At 40.5% G+C, this 24,255-nt stretch overlaps 1 protein-coding gene across 19 annotated transcripts in view; it reads left to right on the top strand.

The window, feature by feature from the left end:
* Positions 1-24,255, top strand: part of BAZ2B (bromodomain adjacent to zinc finger domain 2B) — a 241,997-nt gene that overhangs the window by 106,386 nt on the left and 111,356 nt on the right. The window contains exons 3-4 of one of the 19 annotated variants that reach the window (XM_075829323.1): positions 5,424-5,496; positions 20,000-20,102. The exons of 17 other annotated variants lie outside the window; for them this stretch is intronic. The gene's annotated coding sequence lies outside the window, so the exon portion shown is untranslated. The remainder of the gene's footprint in view (positions 1-5,423; positions 5,497-19,999; positions 20,103-24,255) is intronic. One more of the 19 variants, XM_075829320.1, reaches the window with a different exon arrangement.

Below are 24,255 nucleotides of genomic sequence, written 5' to 3'. Positions count from 1 at the left end.
TCCTTAGCTAACAACAGGTATCACAAAACGTACATCCACAGGTCAAAAGGAATATCCTCCACAAGGGAGGTACTAGCTGTTTTTATTCGCTTTGCCGTGGAATATCTGACCCGTCCAATGCCAACCAATGTAATCCTTTTTTTTTTTTTTCCCCTTCACCTTTCTTCTCCCAGATGGGTGGTTTAGGTATAAAAACAACATAAAAAATAGACAATATTTTGTTATATTAGTATGTCCTATTTAATATCCGTGTATCTTTTTGGTTACATGTTGAAAAATAAATAAATAGATGATTTAATTAAAAAAAAATGCTGCATGTTACTTTTTAAAAAATGTGTCTATTGTCTTATTCTTCTATTATTTTATTTAGCAGTCTTTATTTATATAGTCTCCACATACTACACAAAGCTGTATACAGACTGTATTCATTTACATCCACATCTGCCCCCTGAAGAGCTTACAATCACATTTTCCAACCCCCAGCGAGCCCCATGTAGATATTGGCATGGTTGGATTTAAATCTATAGAGTCCTCAGTGCCACCTTGTGACCAGGGCACAATGCACAGCAGCCTTTTGGGTTACTTTGGGTTGCTATCTGTATCTTTCTCTGCAGTAGTCGGTGGTAGACTGGTGACGGCAATGAAAATCTGTATAGAAATGGACTTGAACAATCTAGAAAGCATATCGTGATGTGAATATTCATATACACAAGTCTTTCATTAGCAAACACTGCTTTCCTTCAGTACATCAGAGCGTTACAGCATGATGCAGGGAGGTCGAAATAATCTGCCTTGTTTTTAGGTTGCTAAATAATAGCAGAGAATCTGGTACAAGATAACATACTGCCAATATGGAAGCCGGAAATCACAATAGTGTACAGTATATATACAAGGATTAATTATACATAAAACACAAAATCAACTCAAATATTTTATAGTCTCAACTTAATCAGTCTCATGTTGTATTTTTGCATGCAAAAACAGCACAAAATTTGCACCGTGTGAACAAACCCTTTAGAGTTTTTGTCAAAAGCTTTCCAACAATATAAAAAAGCTTCATATCACATGTTTATATATTTTTTGCAATGGCTTCGCTGTGATTAGTCGGGACAATTTTTTGAAAAACATTTTTAGAAACATTTCTAGAACTGCTTCTATAAAAACGACATTGCGGTACCGCATGTAAAAACTGTGATCGTGTTTTTTAAATATGGTCAGTCCCACTTGGGGGGGGGGCATCTCAAAAACATCAGATATAGGGCATGCTGGGGTAAGGAAAAAAAATAACATGTCAGAAAAATCTTATTCAATTCTATGTAAGACTGTGTGGTTATTTTGTATATGAGATCACAGATATAAACCATGTGGGAACCTGTGCAAATCGTCTTACCCATAGGGCTCATATACATGGCCGTATTATGAATCTGTAATATGTTAGCTTATAGCCTGCTAGGGTAGAACCTGTACAGAGGCATATAGAGGTTTTTTGTATCCTTGAGAAAAAATGTGGCATAATCTGATACTTATAATTTATGTGCATTCCCTCCAATGCCAGACATTGTACAGCTGAAGTCATTGTCCGTCCCCAACCTGATGTAGCAAGTAGGTGAACGTGTCGGCAGGGTCAGACTGGCTTATCAGCGGATCCACAGATCAACTCTAAAGGGCCTTTTACACTCGCCAATTATCGGGCAAAGAACGCTCGTTCCCGATAATTGCCCTGTGCAAACGATCGTTGATCAGCTGATCATATCGTTTTCAAATCTCAAAATATCATTTTTGGCAGCACATCTCCCTGTGTAAACAGGTAGACGCGCTGCCGACATGATAGAAATGTATAGGGACGAGCGGTCGGAGTAACGAGCGCTCATCCCTCCCTATACATAGCTCATTGTAAAAGGAGCAAACGAGCGCCGATCAACGAGCTGTCTCATTGATTGGTGCTCGTTGCATCGGCCAAAATTTGCCGATGTAAAAGTACCTTTACGGTGGTTGTACATGGACAGTGTTTATCACTAATACAGTTTGTCGATTGGTGGTCATTTGCTCCATTCAAATGGAGCAATGATTGTTGCTATGATCGCTCGTCCCCATGCATTTCCATCATGTCGGCAGTACATCTCCCTGTTTACACAGGAATATGTGCTGCCGACTAGCGACCATTTTTTTGGGCCACATAAAAGGATGCGATCAGCCGTTTGCTCGTTCACCTGATCATTGGCCCCTGTAAAAGGACCTTAAGCCCATGTGATCCAGCAGTGGGTAGTTGTAGTTGGTGGGATTCTCTCTATGGTGTTGTTTCAATCCATATTTCATGCACTGCCCCTTCAGGCCCTGTACTTGGAATAACGCGAGACGGCTATGTATAGATAATCAAAATAACTCAGATATAGTTATGTAGTATATTAAATTACTTTCCATAGAGGATATTTTAGGAACATATGTATATTTACAGGTGATATTATATTATATATTATGTATAATGCCACTGATTGCTAGTGAACAGACAGACTGCATTCTGTGTCATAGGGCAGTTATTCTTTTAGCATGCAGGTGGCGCTGTTGCTGACATCAAATCTACTTTATGGTGTGAAGCAAACAATTTATCCTACTGGAATTAGCAAGACAGGGTGTATAAATACTTGTTTTCTGTGCATTATCTCCATGTATTTCCCCTTTACAAAAGGAAGTCTCTACTAAAATAATGTTTTCTTTTACTTTACTTTTTATCTCTGCAAAAAATGTCAGTATTGTATTTAATTTAACTGGAATATCTAGAATCACTGACTTTGAGACTCCCTATAATGTCTTGTTAGGCCTTTCAATGCAGACAGTAGTCCCCAGCCAAGCCAGATAAAAATAGGCCTTTCTGTTCTTCTCCCGGTAGGTTGTGTTATTATCATTTAATCGTTAACTGGGATGTGATCAGAGCTCTATGAGATTCCAGATAATTAAGTAGCAAGGGCCTCTGCGTTAATGCTGCTCAGATACTCTCAGTGTTTTCTGTGTCTTTGTTTTCTTCTCCTGACCATTGTGACCACCATCCCCCATGCTTTACGTTTTAGCAGAATGCATTTGAAGATATCATTAGTGCATCCCCTATGCTATACATTGTGTGATTGATTATCATGTTTTATGCTCATTTATAGTAAAATACTACAGCTAAAACACTAAAAACTAAATAGTACAATGCTTATTAGCTCATCTTTGGCAAAAGGAGTGCGGTCCCCATCTTGGGATCCTTTCATATTGGCTAAAGGTTAGAGCTACATCCATTGTAGTTCCTGGCCCTAGAAAACCACAGGGTACCCATTAAAGATAATGGACGTGATGGACACACATTTGTTGCAACGGGCGTCCTGTTATACTTTGTTTTCCTTTCCCTGGGACTGTAGGGAAAATGAGAATTGAACACAGCTGTCAGGTTTGACTACAGGCTAAAAATAATCTCATGGTGCTAGTATAGGCACCAATTTTAGGCCAAAAAGTAGGGGCCCATAACCCCTTGGTCCATTAAAGCCCTCTATAAAGTTCTAAGTGCTCCCCAAATGCATTTTATTTATCCAAATCGTGTGTATCATGGCTATGGTGGTTGATAAGGAGCCCATTACCTTTAGTGCCCTGGGGACCCAGATCAATTTTAGTCTAACACTACCAAAAAGGATTTTCCTGTCTTAAGGGCCTATTACACCGGCCGATAATCGGCTGGCGCAACGAGCGCCGATCAACATCGTTGATCGGCGCTCGTTTGCTCCTGTCACACGGAGCTATGGATAGGTACGTGCGGTCGTTACTCCGATCGCTCGTCCCCATACATTATTATCATGTCGGCAGCGCGTCTCCCTGTTTACACGGGGGGGGGGGGATGTGCTGACGACAACGATAATATTTTACATTTTTTTAAAAATAAGATGAGCAGATGATGGAGCGTTTGCTCGTTCATCTGCTGATCGCTGACCTGTTTACACAGGGCAATTATCTGCAACGAGCGTTATATGAACACTCGTCTGCCCGATAATCGCCCAGTGTACAGCCAAACAATCTTTGCCAACAGTTAAAAAGTTAATCACGCCGTCAAAAGTGTGTTTCTGCTGATGACCATTACCAGTAGGATTGTAACATGAGTGGTTAGCGGCAGAGAAGACTTCATTATGGCCACTGGAAGAAAAACTCTTCTCATGCAGAAACATATCTTTATTTGAAAATGTTAAGCTTAGATGAACGTCCTCATGATTAAATAAAAAATGATTGATCAGGACTCTCGAAAGATTGTTACCTGTGGGAACCCAGCATTACGATCCATACACATGGCAAAGCCGTGGGCACAGACCATGTAGTCCCTACGAGTCTGGACCTATAGGCACTGTGTGTGCTGCTGTATATTACCACCATATTCTCCACATTGCTTCTAGAAGAGATTACCTCCGTAACATGGCATGCATTGGTATAGACCACAATTCTTTTTCAGTCGGTCTCTGTATTGGCCCTGAAACGTTTGTGGATGTCACATTATGAATCCATACCACATGGGCCCTATTGCATGACCCCATCCCGTGTTTTGCTACAGACTTTAGAATAATGCTGTAAAAATTGCTGTAATATTAACCGTATCCATCGAAGAGAGATGTTTTTTGACCTGCTACAAAAATTTCCTCCAATAGTGTCATAAGCTGCCTGTAAAAAGTACCCAAACAAACAAATTATCGTAACGTCGTCGCCTATAAACCCAGCCGTAATGTATCTGAAGCAGATTTGCGTAACCCGAGCTGCCCCTGGCACGTCAAATACACAAGTGCAGACAGAAGGCAAAGATACGGGGCTGTAAAACACACCCAATTACTATCTGAGTGGCTTGGTCCTGTGTGTGAGTCTATACCCTGTGCACACAGACTGTAGCCATTGTCTGGCTGTATCCTGAATACACCTTCCTGCTGCGAGAGCCTCTAACATTTTCTTTTCCTTTTTTTTTTTCTGTTCTTTTAGCTAAATAAAACGGTGCAATGTATGAAAACTGCCCACTTCACCGGCGCGCCCGTGTAGCAGAGTTGTGCTGATGCGAGCACTATCCCTTTGCAGCTAATCCTACTGCTCCACCTGCCTTTCAGTCTGTTTACCAGGAAATCAAGATGTGTAAACTGCAGGAAGCACTATTTGACCCTCATCCGACAGTGTCTCATTACAATAATTGCTAATCTCTGAATAAGACAGCCATGTTCTGAGTGAGAGAGAGACACAGGCAGGGAGATACAAGAAGCGGATTGCATTAAATGCATACTTGTTGTGCAAACAAGCAGATCATTGTCAATGGCTTCTGCTCTCATGCATTTAATATAACGCTCTCTGAGACATCTGCTGACCTCTGGGGTCAGGAAAAGCAGGACATCATAATAATATGTTCTTTCATCCTTCCTTCCTAACTGAAGACCTCTCTCGCCTTGTTGTGGAGTGCTCACCCTGCTCAGTCATGGCTACTTCCTGAATAATCCACTGGCCACAGTAAGCACCCGAAATATATTTTTCCATATAGGGGGGGGGGGGGATTTGTGATTTTCTTCTTTATCATTCGCGACTGGAATGTTTTTGTTGTAGTTTAAAGGGAATCGACGTGTATTGTCTAGTGCGGTGGACTACGATACTTTCTCTTAATAGAATGAAAGTTTTAGATTTTTTGTTCTTGACTATAGAATTCTGCGAAATTTGTTTTTGTTAGATTTTGATGTAATTTTTGTGATGTTTTACTGATGTTTTACCTAATTCTATTATCGAATTATTTCCTCTAATTCAACGTTAAGAGAATATGAGGTACCAGATTATTACATATTCTGTATTATGGGACTTTCTACAAAAAGTACACTTTGTTATGTTATGGGTCACCCTGCCAGAAGCTGATTGAGGGGGGGGGGGGGGAGTGAACTTTCTGCTGTGAACCTCCCCAGTCAGCTGCTTCCGGCAGGGGAGCTACAATGTTCATCTTAAAGGGGTTGTTCAGAATAACATGGCTGCTCTTATTCCTAAAACAGTGCCATGCCTGTCCACAGGTTGTGTGTGGTATTGCAGCTCAGCCCCATACACTTCAATAGAGCTGAGCTGTAATACCAGACACAACCCATGGACAGGTGTGGCGCTGTTTTTAGAAGAGGATAACCATTTTTTTTTAATCCTGTACAACACCTTTAATGTAGTTCAGTTTAAAAGTTTTTTTTTCTGGGATTTAAAACTGTTGGTGCATTTTTTTTTTTTTTGCCACAATTACCACCGAATTGCAGCAAAACCCAGAAAACGTACGGTTTTTCTGCAATTTTGTGATAGTCATGGCAAAAAACACACTGCAACCACTGCGTGAGAACCCAGCCTAAATGTAGAAGTGGTCATGCATTCGCATGCTCTTTTCATTCTTTTCTATGGGAGCAAGCGCTGTTCGTCCGTTTCCGTAACTCCCATCGAACAGAATGGAAAGAGCCGCGCGCATGCATGACCGCTTCTACACTAATTCTCCACCTCATCTGGACCACCATTCTCAATGTAGCTGCGGGACCCAGAGCTGGGACCCACATATATTTCAGACATTTATGGCATATCCTGTGGATATGCCTTTAATGTTTGAGATAGGAATAACCCTTTAATTTATCCCTAAACCCGACATATCCCGAGATATATGGTGAGAGATCTTAAACAAACATGTAAAAAAAAAGGTATACTTTTGTCGGATGTCCTGAGAGGAGTCAGGGGTAGCGACCTCGGCTTCAGCTGAGCACTGAGCATGTGCAGGAAGCCGTTGGACTCATCCCAGGACTCTTCTCTGGTAATTTACATACAACGCACGCTGTAGTATATCTTATTTTTTGCCCAAATGCTAAAACAGACCTCTTTAAATGTGGCATGTTTAGGACCCTAAACCCCAGCAGTGTAGTGGCATACGGGTGGTGGCTTAGTGTCCTAAAATCTAGTGACCGGTTCCCTTTAAATTCACTCAGAAGAAAATCACCATTGACCAATACTCTTTTAGTGTAAGGACCAGATCAAATAGCTCCCCACATCTCATCTTCCTGTGACTGTGAGATGGGGAAATAGAAAGTTAATTGCCGCCACATTTGAATATTCAGGTTTTGCATTTTAAATTTGTAAGTTGTCCACTTTAATGTCAGCTCTGAGGTGATGTCACTTAGTGATGTCACTGCCCCTTAGTGTTTTGATTGGCTACATCATTAACTTTGTTAACTTCAAACCGCAGACTGTGAGCTGCTGTTGTGTGGAGTATTTTCTTCGGACACATTTTAATATAAATGGACTATCATTAAAGATAGAGGGAACCGTCTTGCCGTGAATTTGGGACTTTTGATATTTATTTATTTTTAACTATAATTACTTCACACATTGCAGGTAAAAGCCCCATGTACTCTACAGAACGGTGTGCACGGTGGCCTTACAACTCCCCAGTGGGGAGACGTACAGACTCTGTGTGCTGCCGAACAGGCTCCATCAGTGAAAATACCTCCGCTATATGGCATTTGAAACAAACAAAAGTACACTTAGGCCCCATTCACCTCTATGGATGCCATATTATGGCTCCGTACAAAACAGGCGTAATAAATTAGTGTACAGGAGTTTTAGGGTCTGTTCATTACTATCTTGGCTTCCATTCAAAAATATATAAAATAAGACCTCACTTAAGTTATTTTCTATACATTTCTTCAGCAAATATTGCTTTGTTTAAAAATGTTTTCAAGATATTGCAGTTGAACCTCCTGAGATCTGCGCTGCACGCTGTGTAGAAACTGAGAAGAGTGTGCGCTATGAACATGATATACGTCCGTGCAACGCGCGTGATTTTCAAGCGCCTCGCACGGACCTATATTAGTCTATGGGGCCTTGCAGACAGTCCGTGATTCTTACGCAGCGGGTGTCCACTGTGTAAAGCTCACGACATGTCCTATATTTCTGCGTTCTCGCGCATCACGCACCCATTGTAGTCAATGGGTGCGTGAAAATCACACGCACCACACGGAAGCACTTCCGTGGGATGCGCGTGATTTGCGCAACAGCAGTCAAAAGTACATCACGTGCTTTTCTGTTTACAAACATACAAACAGAGTGTCATAATGATGGCAGCCGCGCATCATATGGTGATGACACACGGAGCTGTTATGTACCTTTTGCGCGTGCAAAACCCCCGCGTTTTTTGCGCGCGCAAAACGCACACGCTCGTGTAAATCCGCCCATAAAGGAATTGTCCGGTTTCAGCAAATGTATGTTATTTTTTTGTATAATAAAAAGTTATACAATTTTCAAATATGCTTTCTGTATTGATTCCTCATGATTTTCAAGATCTCGGCTTGTTGTTATTCAGTAAGAACCTTCATTGTTTACTTCCAGTGGATACAATATTGTCCATGGTCATGTGATGTACACACAGGTGCTGGGATCGTTAGAAGACACAGCTCTGATACACATACTGTAACTGTAATGATCCCAGCATCTGTGTGTCCATAACACGACCATATAGCGATCCCAGCACCTGTGTGTCCATCACATGACCGTGTAACGATCCCAGCACCTGTGTGTCCATCACATGACCGTGTAACGATCCCAGCACCTGTGTGTCCTTCACATGACCGTGTAATGATCCCAGCACCTGTGTGTCCATAACATGACCATATAGCAATCCCAGCACCTGTGTGTCCATCACATGACCGTGTAACGATCCCAGCACCTGTGTGTCCATCACCTGTGTGTCCATCACAATGTAAGTTTCTGCTTGTTGTGATTCAGTAGGAACATTCATTGTTTACTTCCAGTAGTGTATCCACTGGAAGCAAACAATGAATGTTCTTACTGAATCACAACAAGCAGAGATTTTGAAAACCGTGAGGAATTAATAGAGAAAGTATATTAGGAAATTGTATAACTTTTAATTATACAAAAAAAAACAACACATTAATTTGCTGAAACTGGACAACCCCTTTAAACTATTTCTGCACATCATGCAGCACAAACCTCAGGATTTCAGCTGCAATATATTTAAAATGGAATCAAATCCTCTGATTAAATATATTAAAGACGTCCTTATCAATGTAAGTCTTGTTTTATTTTATTTTTAGGTGGGAGGAGGTGCACTTTTAGTACAGTCATATATATGAGTTGTAGCAATTGCAATAGCAGTGTCACCATTTCCTGTTACATTTAATGACATCATTATTCACCCACATTAACAATATGTGCACACTGTTACGCCACTCCTAAAGCTTGTTCATGTATAGGTTTTTCACATAATACATTTCTCATCGGAAACCTCTTGTAAACGATAAAATATTTGGCAAAGATTATTGATTTCTAGGGCAGACATTGCACAAAAGTTACAAAGTCAGCTCTGTAATCTACATTATTAGGATGGACGACAGATGGGAAGACACCGGTAGGTTGGGGCCCTCTTACAGATTTGCATTTGGCCCAAGAGCTTCAGGTTAAGCCTCTGCTTGGCCTTCAGAATAATGGTATATGGGATTTCTTTGTGGGAAAACTACAGGTAGCACCTTGGTGGTCCAGGAAGAGTATCGGTGGAACTGCACGGTTCTGGTTTTAGGAGTGGTAGTGCAGTTTACTGGAAGGACCGGTGCTCCGGGGCCATGTACTATGCTGGTTCAAGGGATTTTCCTTAAATGCTACTTCCTTTTATAAGAAATAAGGGGCTTCAATGCAAAACTATTTAAAGGGAGACAAAAAGTTAAATAATTTACTAGCAAGTGGTTTTAACGAAGACCTGTCTCTAGGTCATATAAGTTGAACTGGTTAACTGGCCTGAATAGCGCTGTCTACCTGATTCCAGCACTGTTTTTCTTTTTTTTTTCTTGGATCCCCCTTTCCAGAGATATGGCCACTGTTGTGTTGGCTCCCTCTATGCTAATTTGCTGTAGTTAGCCAACAGGGTGGAGCTAGCTTCCCTGCCTCTGATGCTGACCAATCAGCGTGAGGCATCTTTAGGGTAGTTCATTCCCTGTTGGCTAACTACAGCAAATTAGCACATAGGGAGCCAACACAACAGTGGGCCATATCTCTGGAACATGGGGTCCAGGAAAAAAAACAGTCAGTAAACCAGTTGAACTTATATGACATAGTGACAGGTCCTCTTTAATATTATAAGTGGATTGGATGATACTACTTTTACACTTGGTACTGACCACCGGTTCTTCTGAAATTTTTCTGTTTATACACACATAGATAAAATGGTGTATAATATTTATGGAAGTGTCATATTGTACAAAAAAAATAAAAAATTTCCTTTGTCGCTGGCATGGAAAGAAGGTGTCCAGTTAAAATGTTCAAACTTTACAGATGCATCAAATTAAATGTCATTTATTTACCACAGCAAGTGTGGAAGTAATGATATTAACCCCTTTACAAACTTAAAGCAGATCTATCATCATACTATTCTGTATTACGTAAGGACAGCATAGTATGGGGACAGGTCTGCTCTACTATTAGCCCAAACGGCACGAGCCTGATAAAGAATACAGCGTATTCACAGTCAGAGTGCTCGGTATTTATGAGTGTATCGCTCCTCCCGCTTCTCCCACCAGTGACTGACCGGCTGCCGTCATATCTATGACTCGGCTGTAATCTTTATACGGTTCTATTAGCTAATTAGCCAAGCGCCGCTCCTTGTTAGCGACTCTCTGCTCTGCGTCATACAGGTGGGTCCTGAGCGAGAGATCCCACTCTATGATGTCGGAAAGGGGTTGTCTTAGTGAAATAACCCCTTTAAAGTTAGAGAGCTTTGACCAGTCGTTATCCAAGGTCAGTTCTTGACCATCGGAAGACAATGGGGGGAATATATTAAGATTATAATTTCAGACGCCAGTTTTAGGCTTCGTTCACATATCCATCAGGGCTCTATTCTGACGTTCCGTTGGAGCTTTCCGTCAGAATCGAGCCCTGACTGAAACAATGGTTTCCAATGGTTTCCGTTTGTTTCAGTCAGGGCTCCATTCTGACGGAAAGCTCAGACGGAACGTGCACGCCTCTTAATGTATTCGGTGCATTTTTGACTGTCCGTGCGATAGAAATGCAAATCTACGCCTGCTATGAACAGCTTTAGAATTGCGCCATAACTTACACCAGCTTTTGGCGTAACTTATGATAAATCTGTAGTTCTATCAGTGGCCCCGCCAACCCTTTGGCTAAATCAGTTCCTTGTCTCGCCACTTTCAGAAAGTGGCAAGAAAATTGAAAAGTCACAAATTTTAGCGCAAAATGTGCTACTTTTTTACACCACAAAACTGGCGTAAACCTCTTAAAGTGTATGTAAATTCTGAAAAAAAAATCTGATTTCTTTACAAAATGTAAATTTATAAAATGTTCGCAAAATCTCAGTATAGCTAAAGATGAATGAATGAAGGCAATACAATTTTTTTTTTATTATTCATGTTTTTCCACTCTAGTTTCTATTGATCAGTATCAATATATCCAAATATTTGTAAATATGTCAGCTCCTTTTGAATTTTTTTGTAAGTGCGATATGTTGTGCTGTAGCGCAGAAATATTTTACCAACCATTACCAAATATATTTTAATGGGTTTTATTTTTCAGTGCTTTTGGGCTGAAAATAACACTATAATTATTTTCATAGGAGAAAGAATAAAAATTCTCCTCTTGATTTCATTTCTGTAACCTTCGCCTTAATGTTTTCATCTAATTAGTGGTTACAGTGAATTTTAATGGTTCAGAGCTGCCGATTTATTTTATCTCACGTTTCTATGTTGCTTACACTTATAATTACTCCATATTTAATCTGCCCACTTTGCTGTTCAGCTTTTAATTTAATAAAGCAACCTAAGGATTTTTTTTTTTTCATGAAGCCTATAATGTTTCATGGCTGCACAATGTCTCCTGAGGTCATATTTGTGACATTGTTATACTATATTTAATTTATTATATTCTGTAGCATTTGGTGTTCTGAGTCTTAAATCATTTGTGGTAGCTATCGAATAACAAGACATATAGAGCTCAGAGTTATAGCGGTTACATTGCACCTTATTGCCAGAAGGTTGTGTACCATATATTTAATGGAAAGTATCATCATTTTCTTGAGTTTTAGCTTCAAGGGGAAATGGATACTTTTGATTCTGCTTGACCTTTTAATGGGGTGGGGTGAAAATATTTAAGAACAAAAGTACCCCCATATGGTGGCAGGATATGCTGACTATGCTCCATCTCATCCATAATTAATATAAATGAAATATCAAATATCTAAATTCATATTTTGTGTATATTTGTTGATGTTTTATGATGTTTTATGTTTCAATCATTTTTTATAAAAAAAAGTTTTGAAAAGGTTATATCAAACAGGCAAAATATCAAGAACATTTTTGGGTATTGTAAGACAATAATAGAACAATTGCTACTACAACAGAACAGTTATATGGTCTGACAGAATACATTATAGTAAGGTAAAGCATAGGAGTCGGTCATAAGCTAGATGTGTAATCAAACCATTGGTCTTACTATTGTCACATCACGTGGGGAATGAGAACCTACAGCCAGGGCAATCAAAACGAAATTAATGGACTAAATTATAGTCCCATTTGCCTGAATCAAAATTTTACGGTAGTTCAAAAGAGCATGCCCCTATGATCTGGCCCGCCAAACTTAATTTGATCTCATTACAATCAATCAGCCAACAAGTTTGACCTGCCTAGGATAAGCCTAGTCTTGACAAAATGTACTTCTTGGGATAAGAAGGTTTTAAACCAAGGATGGACTGAGAGGGATTTTTACCCACCTGGGCAATAATGGTCATTGGCTTCTTATCAATCACCATAGATATGATGCATTTTAGAAGCATTTATCTAATTTATATAGTGCATATTTTGCAGACCCAGCACTATAACTCTTAGATAGATAGTTAGATAGATAGAAAGAAGACTTTAAAAATGTGCTTGCCTATAGCAGAAACACCAGCCATCTATGTCTATAATACTAACGATTCTCACGTACATCTTTTCCTTCCAACGATTTATTGTAGAGGCCTATGGCAGTTGGCAGAAATGGCAGCAGATTGCACTGCTTCACGCAACGTAACTGTACAAATCTATGGCAAAAAGTGCTACGCTGTGCCTCGGCCACTTCAAAAAATGGATGAGAGTCATTCTCAATTATCGCTCTGAACCGTGACAGTGTCCTAGTCTCAACCAAGTGCTAGATCTGCCTGAGGGGCTGTGGGCCCCTTCTGACCCTGGACCCTCAGCCCTGCTTAGATGTCCAAATGGTCAGTAGTTAGATCATTATTTTTCAAAGAAGTTTCTCAATAATTTTGGGTTACGTTAATAATTACCAGATTAAAAAAATGAAAGGAAGGGTTCACCTTTAATAGACCAGCAATTCCTTTCGGTGCAAATATTTTTTAAAAGGGTTATCTAAACATAAGTAATGTGGGAAAGGAGTCTCCATATTGCTAAAAATAACAAAATGTACTATAGTCACCCTTTACAATGCCTGCAGTGCCCTCGATTCATGTTCCCACACCTGACGGTTCTTTTTAAAGGGTAACTAAACGTTTGACAAACTTCTGACATGTCATAGTCACATGTCAGAAGTTTTGATTGGTGGGGGTGCGAGCACTGAGACCCCCACCAATTGCTTAAACGAAGCTGCAGAAGCGCTCGTGTGAGCGCTCAGCCGCTTCATTTCTGTTCGGCTTTTTCCGGAAAGCCGATGTATCGGAGTGCGGGCTCATAGACTTTCTATTGAGCCCATACTTTGATACATTGATTTCCGGAAAAAGCCGAACAGACACAAAGCGGCTTAGCGCCCACATGGGCACTTCTGCCACTTCGTTTTAGAGAAATTGGTGGGGGTCTCAGTGCTTGGACCCCCACCAATCAAAACCTCTGACGTGACTATGACATGTCAGAAGTTTGTCAAACATTAAGTTACCCTTTAACTTCTGTGCCACATTGACATCCCGTCACTTCACCGTTGCAGTCAGATATTGGCTTAGGAGCGACATGACCTCAGTTGGTATGTTTTATTAAAGGTTGGACAACCCCTTTAAAATGGGCAGCTGGTGCTATAGTGTCATGGACATTTACGTCTGCTTGCTTTCCTTTCTTCCACTTTCCTCTCCATAGTAACAAGCAGAAATATCTAGTTAGTAACACATGGTAAATAAACATACTTTGCACACTGTATATTTGCGAAAATGTCAGGAATTTGGCAAAGAAAGGTATCGTTCTGAAGCAGTCCTATAGAAAACAAAAGCACAATTCTAGACAAGGAATGTGAAGAATTAGAAAACTTGCGTTTAGATTATTTTTTTTCTCTCAAAGCAATTATTAAGACACTTAAAGGCGTTGTATAGGATTAGGAAATAGTTTCCACTTTCTTCCAAAAACTGTGCCACAGCTGTCCACAGGTTGTGTGTGGTATTGTAGCTCAGCCTTCTTCACTTCAATGTAGCTGAGCTGCAATACCAGGCACAACCCATGGACAGAAGTGGTGCTGTTTCTGGAAGAAAGCAGCCATGTTTTTCAAATCTTGTACAACCCCTGTAATTGCTATCGATATGCTAAGTGCAAATGGACTTTTTGTGATATTCATTCAGATATATATGAGGTTTGTCTTATGCATGGACTTTATCTTGTTTAAATACTATAACTTTTCGGAAAGTTACATGGTGGTGACCAACCAATATCATTCCTCCTTCAAAATTGCTATTTGAATGGATTCCATAAACAGTTGAACTTCGCCTTTTTTGCAAATCTAGGTCATGGTGGTCTAACCGTGTGATATGCTGGACAAATTAGACTGGCCATTGTAGCTGGGTCCCATAGGAACTGTTGGTGGACCGTCACCTTCATACTGCATTTTTGGATAAACCAAATACTTTCATGTAAATGTCTTATTAATTTTAGAAGTTGTTCAGTTTAGATTTTTTGGGGTAATTACCATTAAAATGTTTTTCAATTATTGTTTTTTCATATATATTAATTCTTAGAATTGTGGATGTTGGTCAAGGACCTGCATTATTGGCACCTTCTTATCTAGCAACCGTTGGTGATTATGCCAAAGCCAGAATAATGATAAGCAACCTGGGAAGATCTTTATCCATCGATCTATCAAAATTATTCACAAAATTAAGAAAACAATAGTAATGTTTGGGCAGTTGGCCACTGACTCGAACATGTTGCCCAGCTCCACAATGTTCCTAAAGTTTCTTATTTCAGACCTAAAAGAGTATCCAGGACTGTCTTCACTGTTGCTGTTGATGCGCTGAATGTGTGAATCCAGAATTATTTAGCATAACTGTACCTGACATTATTGTTAGAAGGATTATCAGGATGTTAGTAAGACAAAATACATTGAAGATAAAGAATAAAAATATGTTAGATAAAGATACATCTCTAAATCGGGTGATTTGCCTGTGTTATGCCTACAGCACTGAGATTAACCATTGTGACGTGTGGGTAGGTCTACGTATACATCCAAAAATGTCAAGATGCATTGTGAAGGTGGTTATGATGTTTTATAAATCCTATAAAGTCAGTGACTTGAGACTAAAAGAAAATTAATGTATTAAGAAAGAGTCTATTAATATTAATAATGGTGATGGATTGGTGGTTAACCCTTCTGCCTTACTGATTTGGATCCCTGGTATTGAATCTGCCTGAAGTTATATGTCCTTCTTGTGTTTGCGTGTGTTTTCTCCGAGTGCCCTGGGTTCTTCCTACTCTAAAAATTTACTGACAGGATATTTAGCTTTGTGTGAATTTGTCCCACAACTCCCTCCCTGCACATTGCCGTATAACGGTTTTGGGAAAATCTCTCCTGATCCAACAGGACAGGATCCAAACCAGTCCGTGGCACTTAAGAGCTCATGCACATAACTGTATTACGGCCCTCGAGTTTTACAGAACCATAATTCATTGCACATATATTTCTAGGGAGGCATATGGAGGCTCTTTCTGTCTAATGATGTATTACAGAGCTATCACATACGGAGCACCACATGTAAGCACCTATAGTGCCTATAGCTCTGTAGTACAGAGCAGCAGGGACTCCTTGGTCATGCAGGATAAGTTAAATATCAATATGTTGAATATAAGTAATAATATTACTGCTTGCTGCTCCATTCATTCTCTATGGCACTGGCGGATATAGCCGCGAGCTGTACTCCGCTATCTCCGGCAGTCCTTCGGACAGTGACCTGCCGCTCTTTTTCATTTGGAGGAACTAGACTTCCATTCTCATGATCGGTGGAGGTCCCAGCGGTCGGACCCCCACCAATCAGCATGTTATCACCTATTATCATGTGGTTAGGGGATAACTTTTAATCTTGAGACAACCCCTTTAAGGCCTAATGCACATGACTGTAGTGATTTTGCAGTTTGCAAAATCACGAATCCGTTGCGGTTCATAAAAAACCTTCCATAGTGTATCTGTGTGTCTTCAGTGTTCACGGATCCGCAAAAATGATTGCAGGGACGGTCATGCACGATAGGCGAGTCCGTGCCGCAAGTACAGACCGTAAAATGACATGTCCTGACTTTTTGCGGCCAGGATTTGGAGCGAACAGCCTTTTACGTGCCAATGATCGGATAAACGAGCATTCATATGAACACTCCTTCCTGATCATTGCTGCCGACATGATGGAGATGCATGGGCACCAGTGATCGTAGAAACGATCGCTCGTCCCCGTACATTACTGATCATAGCTCCATGTGAAAGGAGCAAACGAGCTGCGATCTTCGAGCTGTCTTGTTGATCGGCGCTCATTTTTACAGCCTAGAATTGGCCAGTATAAAAGGACCCTAATTCTTCTAAATTGGCCTGTGCAGTATTTCTATAAACATAAGATATAAGTTGAAGTGTGTAGTACGTTCCACTTTAAAAACTTCTGTCTTTTTGACTGTTTGTATTGTTAGTTTATCTGAGAGGGTGTTGTCTGTGAGAAGCTTCTACAGTGATTCACCTGAATGAAGACATACAGTTCCCTGTACATTTGGGCAGGTCACTTACCTTGTTTATTACAGAAGTATTTGCCATTCAGCCCAGAGCCGTAGACATAAGCTGACATAAATCTAGAGGGAGCCACATTAATGCCTGCGAAGCATAATTGCAAAGTGCTTTAGTAAACGGGAGACGGTATATAAATACTAAATATTATTACTATTAATAGGTAAAAGTCAAAGCTAAATCACAGCGCACACTCCTGCTGTCTTATTGTCGCTGCACCGTTTCTTCCGCTTCTGTATGAAGAAAGAATTCTTTTTTTTTTTTTTTTTTTTTCTTCTAATACCAATTTTGATTTTTGAAGGGTGTAGAAGCAATTATATTTCGATCAGTGATTCTCAAAGCATGTAGAGTACAGAGAATCGCTGCTAATTCTTAGGTATGGTCTCAGAAACAGGAAATGTTCTTTGTTGTGCTTTCCTTAACTAGGACAATAGCTACAAAGACATTTCACAATTTAACTGTAGAACTGACACTTTTTTTTTTTTTTATATTTCATTTGGCATAGAGACACATCATCCGTTTGTCAGGAAAGGGTGTGGGGGAATTGTTGCAGCTTGTATTAAGTAAAAAAAAAGGTCATTTAAGCTACTTACCATATATAAAGGTTTCCAGGGACAAGTAAGAAGAAGAGAGGTCACAGAGATGATTGTAGTGGAGACCAAAGTTTTAATGGGGTCTATTACAAAAAAGATTTTTGTTTTCTTTAATTTGTTTTCTTTTATTGAAGATTTTGGGTAAGGAAAGTAAAATTTAAGTAGAATTTTTTTTTTGGGGATACTAATTCATGATTCTTTTCTGTTGTCTGGGTTGTAAAGACGGCCACTCCCTGCCACTGCTGTATACTTACCTCTCCACGGCATCTTCTGGCTCCTGGACAATGCTGCGTCCCTCCATCTCTCCGGTTTGTTCATGGCCTTTATCGCGGCCGCTCTCATCTTGCATCTCAGCCTCTTCCCAGTGTGTGCGTGCTGACCCTTCCTTACGCAAAATTACTACACAGCCTTCCCAGACTATAAAAGTATTCTACCCACACTACTACTATTCCTGAGCAATTAGGTTCCTCTCAGCTTGCTAGTGATACCCGGTTTATCATTTGTTTGGATTACCTGTGTTTGATCTCTGCCTGTACCATCCCTGCCTGCCGCCTACCCTGACCTCTTGATTGTTACCTGTGACGACCCTCTGCTGCTTTCTCTGACCTTTGGCTCCACTAACCATAAGTGCTCATCTGCCTTAAAGGGGTTGTCTGTATATTATTGGTGCGGGTCCGACACCCGGACCCCGCACCCCTAAGTCGCTCCAGCTACCTCCGGGCACCGATGTTATGGCCCGTTATGAGATGTACGGAGCCAGAAGCAGTTGGCTTCGTACATCGCATAGCAGCCGTGCTACTGAACTGCAGCTCTGCTCCTATTCACTTGAATAGGAGCAGAGCTGCAGTACAGCAGGTCAGCCGCTATTCAGTGGCCGGAGCCAACTGCTTCCGGCATGGATGTCCGGTGCTCGGAGGTAGCCGGAGCGGCTTAACAGTGCAGGGTCTGGGTGTCAGGCCCCCACAGATCATGTACTGCTGACCTATCAGTTGTCCAGTAGTGGACAACCCCTTTAACCTATTCTGTATCTGACCCTGCAAATTGTCTGTTTCTGCACCACGCCTGCCACATTGGCTTTTGCCAAGGGAGACTACTCTGGGGGTAGCAACCAAGGCCACATCTCCATATGGAAGTTAAATGGTGAAAACCTAGTCATCATTTCAGACTCTGCTCCCAATATTAGCCATATGTCAAATCTCTTGGTGACACAGTGGGTCCACACCATTCTCTGTAGACCCCCTGACAGTCCCAGTATCTACGGGCCCCATGACATGAGCTCTAAGATAGCAAAGCCTTCCACCAACCATCACACAAACACTAGAATAATGCTGTTATTGTGGATGCCTGTATTTTAATTTTACTTCAAACACAATAGGACCTGTGTTGTCGAAAAATTTCCACTTTTGACTCATCTGTTTGTAGAAATGTTTTGGCTAGAACATCATTTAGAGTTTGTTTTTTTCTTACTATCCCGTGGATCTCATTTTTGCCCAGTTCCTTTCATATTGTACAGTTATGAACATGACCATACCTGACGCTAGAGAAACCAGCAGTTCTTTAGATATCCTTCTAGGATAATTTATCATTTCTAACATCGAGGATGTTTATTTCAATGGGAAGAGGGGAATAAGCCGTTGCCAGACCCCTATTGCGCCGACTTATCCCCTGCGAAGACAAACAATCCGGTCTATTGAAATTCAGCATTCTCGATCCCTCTTTCCTTTAACAGAGGCCTCATACAATTTTAGAACCCGCCAAAATCAGTGGATTACATCAACTTTTATTCTATGTGTATGCTCAGCTTTACCGTAATTTTGGCAGTTTTACCACTCCCAGGAAGATTCACCATAATTTGTATGTCATAGATCTTTCTGTGGTGTGTTGGAGTCCCAAGGTCTTTGTCACTCTTTTCTCATCTCTTCTGGAATATTTCCTCATTTTGAACTGACATGCGTCTTTTTGTCTCCAAGTTTTAGATAAGGTAGTGGTAAAGTAGGTTACAGTGGTTCAAGATTGAATTGGAAGGAAAAACGATCATTGTGCAATGAGAATTGTAATCATGTAACCAGGATGCCGCTATTGGTATCTGGGCCCCACCAATAATTCTTTCCTGCATACAGTAATTTTTATTCTTATTTTATATATAACATTTTATGATAGTGATAGTGTTGCTAGCATTACTTTTCATCTTACTCATTGCAATGTGGAGAAGTAGACAGCTAGCATTCTGCTGCGAATTGTGCAACATATGTTCAGCACTTGCTGGGGTGTTGTGCAAATATTTTTATACCTTACAAATACATAAGATTGACTTAAATCTTTCAGGAAGTTGGCAAATGCTCTCATAGAGGTTTAAAGAAGACAGTCAATGAGTCTTTTCTCCCTGCTCTCCCTCTTAGAGAAAGGGGTAAAGCCACGAGCCCCGGAACAGGACAGATTTGAAGCTTCTGCATTGATCTCATGAACATGTCTCAAGTGCTCATGTAGGATTATCATGATACAGTAAGTATCATTTGATTTTCATTTAGTTGAATTAAAAGGTTCTGTAATTATCATAAATGCTGCCCAATAAATAGTAAATAGCAAAAAAAAATCATCATATCTGCACTGTACATTTAGCCTGGGTTCACACTTTGCGTTTTTAGTATGCGCTTTTTTAACGTTTTGGTAGATAAACTCCCATGTCTCTTAATGGGAGTTCATCAGCCAAAACAAAAAAACGCATGCTAAAAGCACAACAAAAATGCACAGTGTGAACCAAGCCTTATTTAGTCTTGTACGCTTTTGCTGTACCTTATGTGCTCTTCAGCAGCTGTAGCCTATCAAATACTTGTAAGGCTTTCCTTAGGATTGTTCTGCTCTACAGGATAGTCACTTTACCCTCTATGTATTCCCCTGCACTGTCTTTATCAGGGGCGGACATAGACAGCACAGATCCCCCATGCAAGAACAGTATACAGGCCCCTAACACACCCAAAGCTTGGGTTCCCTCCGCCTACTGGGCCCTGTGCAGATGCACAGCTTACACCAATGGTATGTCCGCCCCTGATCTGGATGTCTTCTGCACCCTCTCCTCCTCTGCATATGTGATTATTGCTCTGCTCCTCCTTGATAAAGATTAGTTTATTGTACTACTTCATGAACTTGGGTAGAGCTATTTCCTAGGAACAATATATTTTGGGAAGAGACATGCAGAGAGAACAGTTGGCTTATAGAGAAGGCAAAGTGACTGTCCTGGACTGTACAGGACAATTCTTAAGATAAGGCAACAAGTGTTTTTGATACCAGAGCAGCCGGAAGGCCCAAAAAGTGCAGGAAAACCGCAGAAGATTCAAAAGGATTTTAAAGACTTAAAAAATAAAAATCTAACCGCTGCTAATAGCATAAAATAAAAAAGCACCTTCTGAATCCGCTGACACTATACACTGCAGCCGTTCCAGTAGACTCCCATTGGTTACTGTTTACATCACTGCAGCCATGGCGTGTTATACCGACACATGACCACTGCAGCCAATCACTGGCCCCAGAGGTCATGTTTCCGTAAAGCATGGCATCACTTCAGCGATGTAAACAGAATGGCGGGGAACACTGGACGGGCAATGCTGGAGTGTCGGAGGATTTGAAAGGTGAGAAGGTGCTTTTTATGCTATAAGCAGCTGCCAGAACTTCCAGAAAACCACTTTAATAAAGGTATATTTTAGATTTGATATTTTTTGCTACTTGCTACTGATTTAGGCAGCATTTGATAAGTGAGGAACCCCTTTAAGCAGCAGTATTTTGATATTGAAATACTATGGTTTTATCGTTTTTAATGCCTTTAAAGAGGATTTGTCACTAGGTCATATAAGTTGCAGTGGTTTGCTGACCTGAAATGTCTCCCTGATTCCAGCGCTATTTTTATTTTTTTCCTGGAACCCCCACTCCAGAGATATGGCCCACTGCTTTGTTGGCTAATTATATACAAATTTGCTGTTATTAGCCAACAGGGCGTGAGCTACCCTGAAGCTGCCTCGCGCTATTTGGTCCGCATCAGAGGCAGGGAAGCTAGCTCCACCCTGTTGGCTAAGTGCAGCAAATTAGCATATAGGGAGCCAACACAACAGTGGCCAAATCTCTGGAATGGGAGTCCAGAAAAAACCGCACTGGAATCGGGGAGACAGTTTGATTCAGGTAAGTTAACCAGTTCAACTTATATGACCTAAAGACAGGTGTTCTTTAATGCCATAAAGCGAAGTTTCCACTTCCTTCCACTGCTTTGCAGAAAACTTCAGCGGTATCTTAGTCTGTATTATATCAATCCCTACACATGCTCCATCAGCCAATCACATCAGCCTGTATCTGCAAAGTTGATTTATTGGATAATGTTCTCAAAATGGTATTACAATTTATTTTTCAATTCCTGTTTACATCTGGAGGCCTAAACAAGTACATACCTAATATTTTAAAGTTTGGTTCTAGGATCACCCAGTTAGTTTTCCTTATAAGGCCTTGTTCACAAGGAGTGTATTTAACGAGTTTTTGACGCGTTTTACGCGCCGAAGAAATGCGTCAAAATGACATCAAAGGGAAAGCGCATTGTAGTACATACGACACGTTCTTTTTTTTACGCGCTCGTGTTTAAAAAGATATAGTGTGAAAATAAGAAGCGCCCGGTCAATTAGTAAAACGTGCTGAAAACGCGCCTAATTCCCATAGTCAATGAGAGACCTAATTACGCACCAAAAAAAACGATGGAACATGGCAACATTTTTTAGCTCATTAATTCATAAAATCGGAGGCACTATATAGTGTGAGCCCATATCTAACTAACTATGGGCGCCATATTACTGATCTGTATGACACAGGCCTAAAATATAGCCGTGTGCATGAGGTCATTCAGGTGAAAAATAAAATAATATGTATATAAATAAGAAATAGGGTGGCTCTATTTACCTTCTTTTTAGTTCACAGCGTGACCCTTCATCTGGTTTACGGTGTAGAATATGCTTATTTATCACTTATGTATGATAGTTCTTTATAAGGTCGGGCGGTTCACAAGGGGATCGTCCATTAATAGAGCATCGAGTCCTAACCAAAGAATGTATTTTACATTCTTCACAAACATTTTGAAAGTACAAAACATTTTTCTTGCAATTGTCTTGAAATGTATTCACTTGAAATCAGCCAAAACCATCAACTTCCTAAAACATTTAACTTATGCAATCCAAGCTTTATTTTCTGACCTCAGATTACCTAAGCCGTTTCACAATAATGCACAAGTTATGGGGAGAAACATGTGCAGGTTTGCGTATTTTAAAAAAATTTGGCTACATTTGTTCTAGACCAGATGTGCCCTGGTACTGTATGATCTCTATGATTATATAGTTACTGAATTCAGTCATAAACGATAAGCCTATTAAAGGGGTGTCCCATCAGAACGACTCCATATACCCTCAGTGAGGGACAATGCATAGCAATCCCAGCTGTTCACTGGGGGGGTCTCAGTCTCTGTGATGAGACAACCCCTTTAATAATTATATTAATAATCTTGTAATTTTAAACAAGAATACATGCTAAAATTTTCACTTCAATCTGAACAATGTTGTCCAATCTTGAATCCTCATGATAGAAACACTTAAGGAAAAACTCTAGCACGGCCATAACTTTTCTTAGACCAGCCTACTTTTTATTTTCAGTTACTTATATAGCGCCAACATATTACACAGCGCTGTACAGAGGTCCTCTTTTATTGTCCACATTGGGGCTCACAATCTAAATTCCCTATTGGTATGTTTTTTCAGGGTGTGGGAGGAAACCAGAGTACCCGGAGGAAACTCACACAAACACAGGGAGAACATACAAACTCCATGTGGTTGTTGACCTTGGTTGGATTTGAACCCAGGGCCACGACGCTGCAAGGTAACAGTGATAACCACTGAGCCATCGTGCTGCCCTACCAGTCTAAAATCACTCCCTAAAATAACAAATAAAGCAATTTTTGCAAATAGTCTTAAAGAGGCTCTGTCACCAGATGATCAAATCCCTATCTCCTATTGCATGTGATCGGCGCTGCAATGTAGATAACAGTAACGTTTGTTTTTTTTAAAAAACGATCATTTTTGGCAAAGTTATGAGCAATTTTATATTTATGCAAATGAGCCTTTCTGCTCGACAACTGGGCATGTTTTCTCTTATTTCCAACTGGGCGTGTCTTGTGTTTGTAACATCGGGGCGTGTTTACTTGTTTTACTAGCTGGGCGTTGTGAATAGAAGTGTATGATGCTGACGAATCAGCATCATTCACTTCTCATCGTTACCACCCAGCTTCTGGCAGTGCACAGACACACAGCGTGATCTCGCGAGAAAGCTGCCAATCATCGACGGGTGGGCGGGGATAGCTGCAGCTCAAAGGTTGAGGACTACTTAGTGTGCTAAGTAGTCCTCTACATTCATGACCTGCGGCTAGAAAAATGTGATTTTATGAAAACCACAAAGTATTTCAAAGTAAGTGACAGTCTACTTTATTCTACCCTCAAATAGGGCAACATAAACCTGGTGATAGATTCCCTTTAATTAAAAAATTTGTGTCTACAGCACCTATGCAGATCTATAGGTCTCTATGGTTACAGAGTGCAAATAGACCCTCTGTAGTCTGATCCAAATGTGTATTAACAAG

This window comes from Rhinoderma darwinii, chromosome 6 (genome assembly GCF_050947455.1).
Source record: "Rhinoderma darwinii isolate aRhiDar2 chromosome 6, aRhiDar2.hap1, whole genome shotgun sequence".
NCBI lineage: Eukaryota > Metazoa > Chordata > Amphibia > Anura > Rhinodermatidae > Rhinoderma > Rhinoderma darwinii.
The sequence above is the reverse complement of the archived record's forward strand: the minus strand, read 5'-3'. Positions and strand labels throughout refer to the sequence as shown.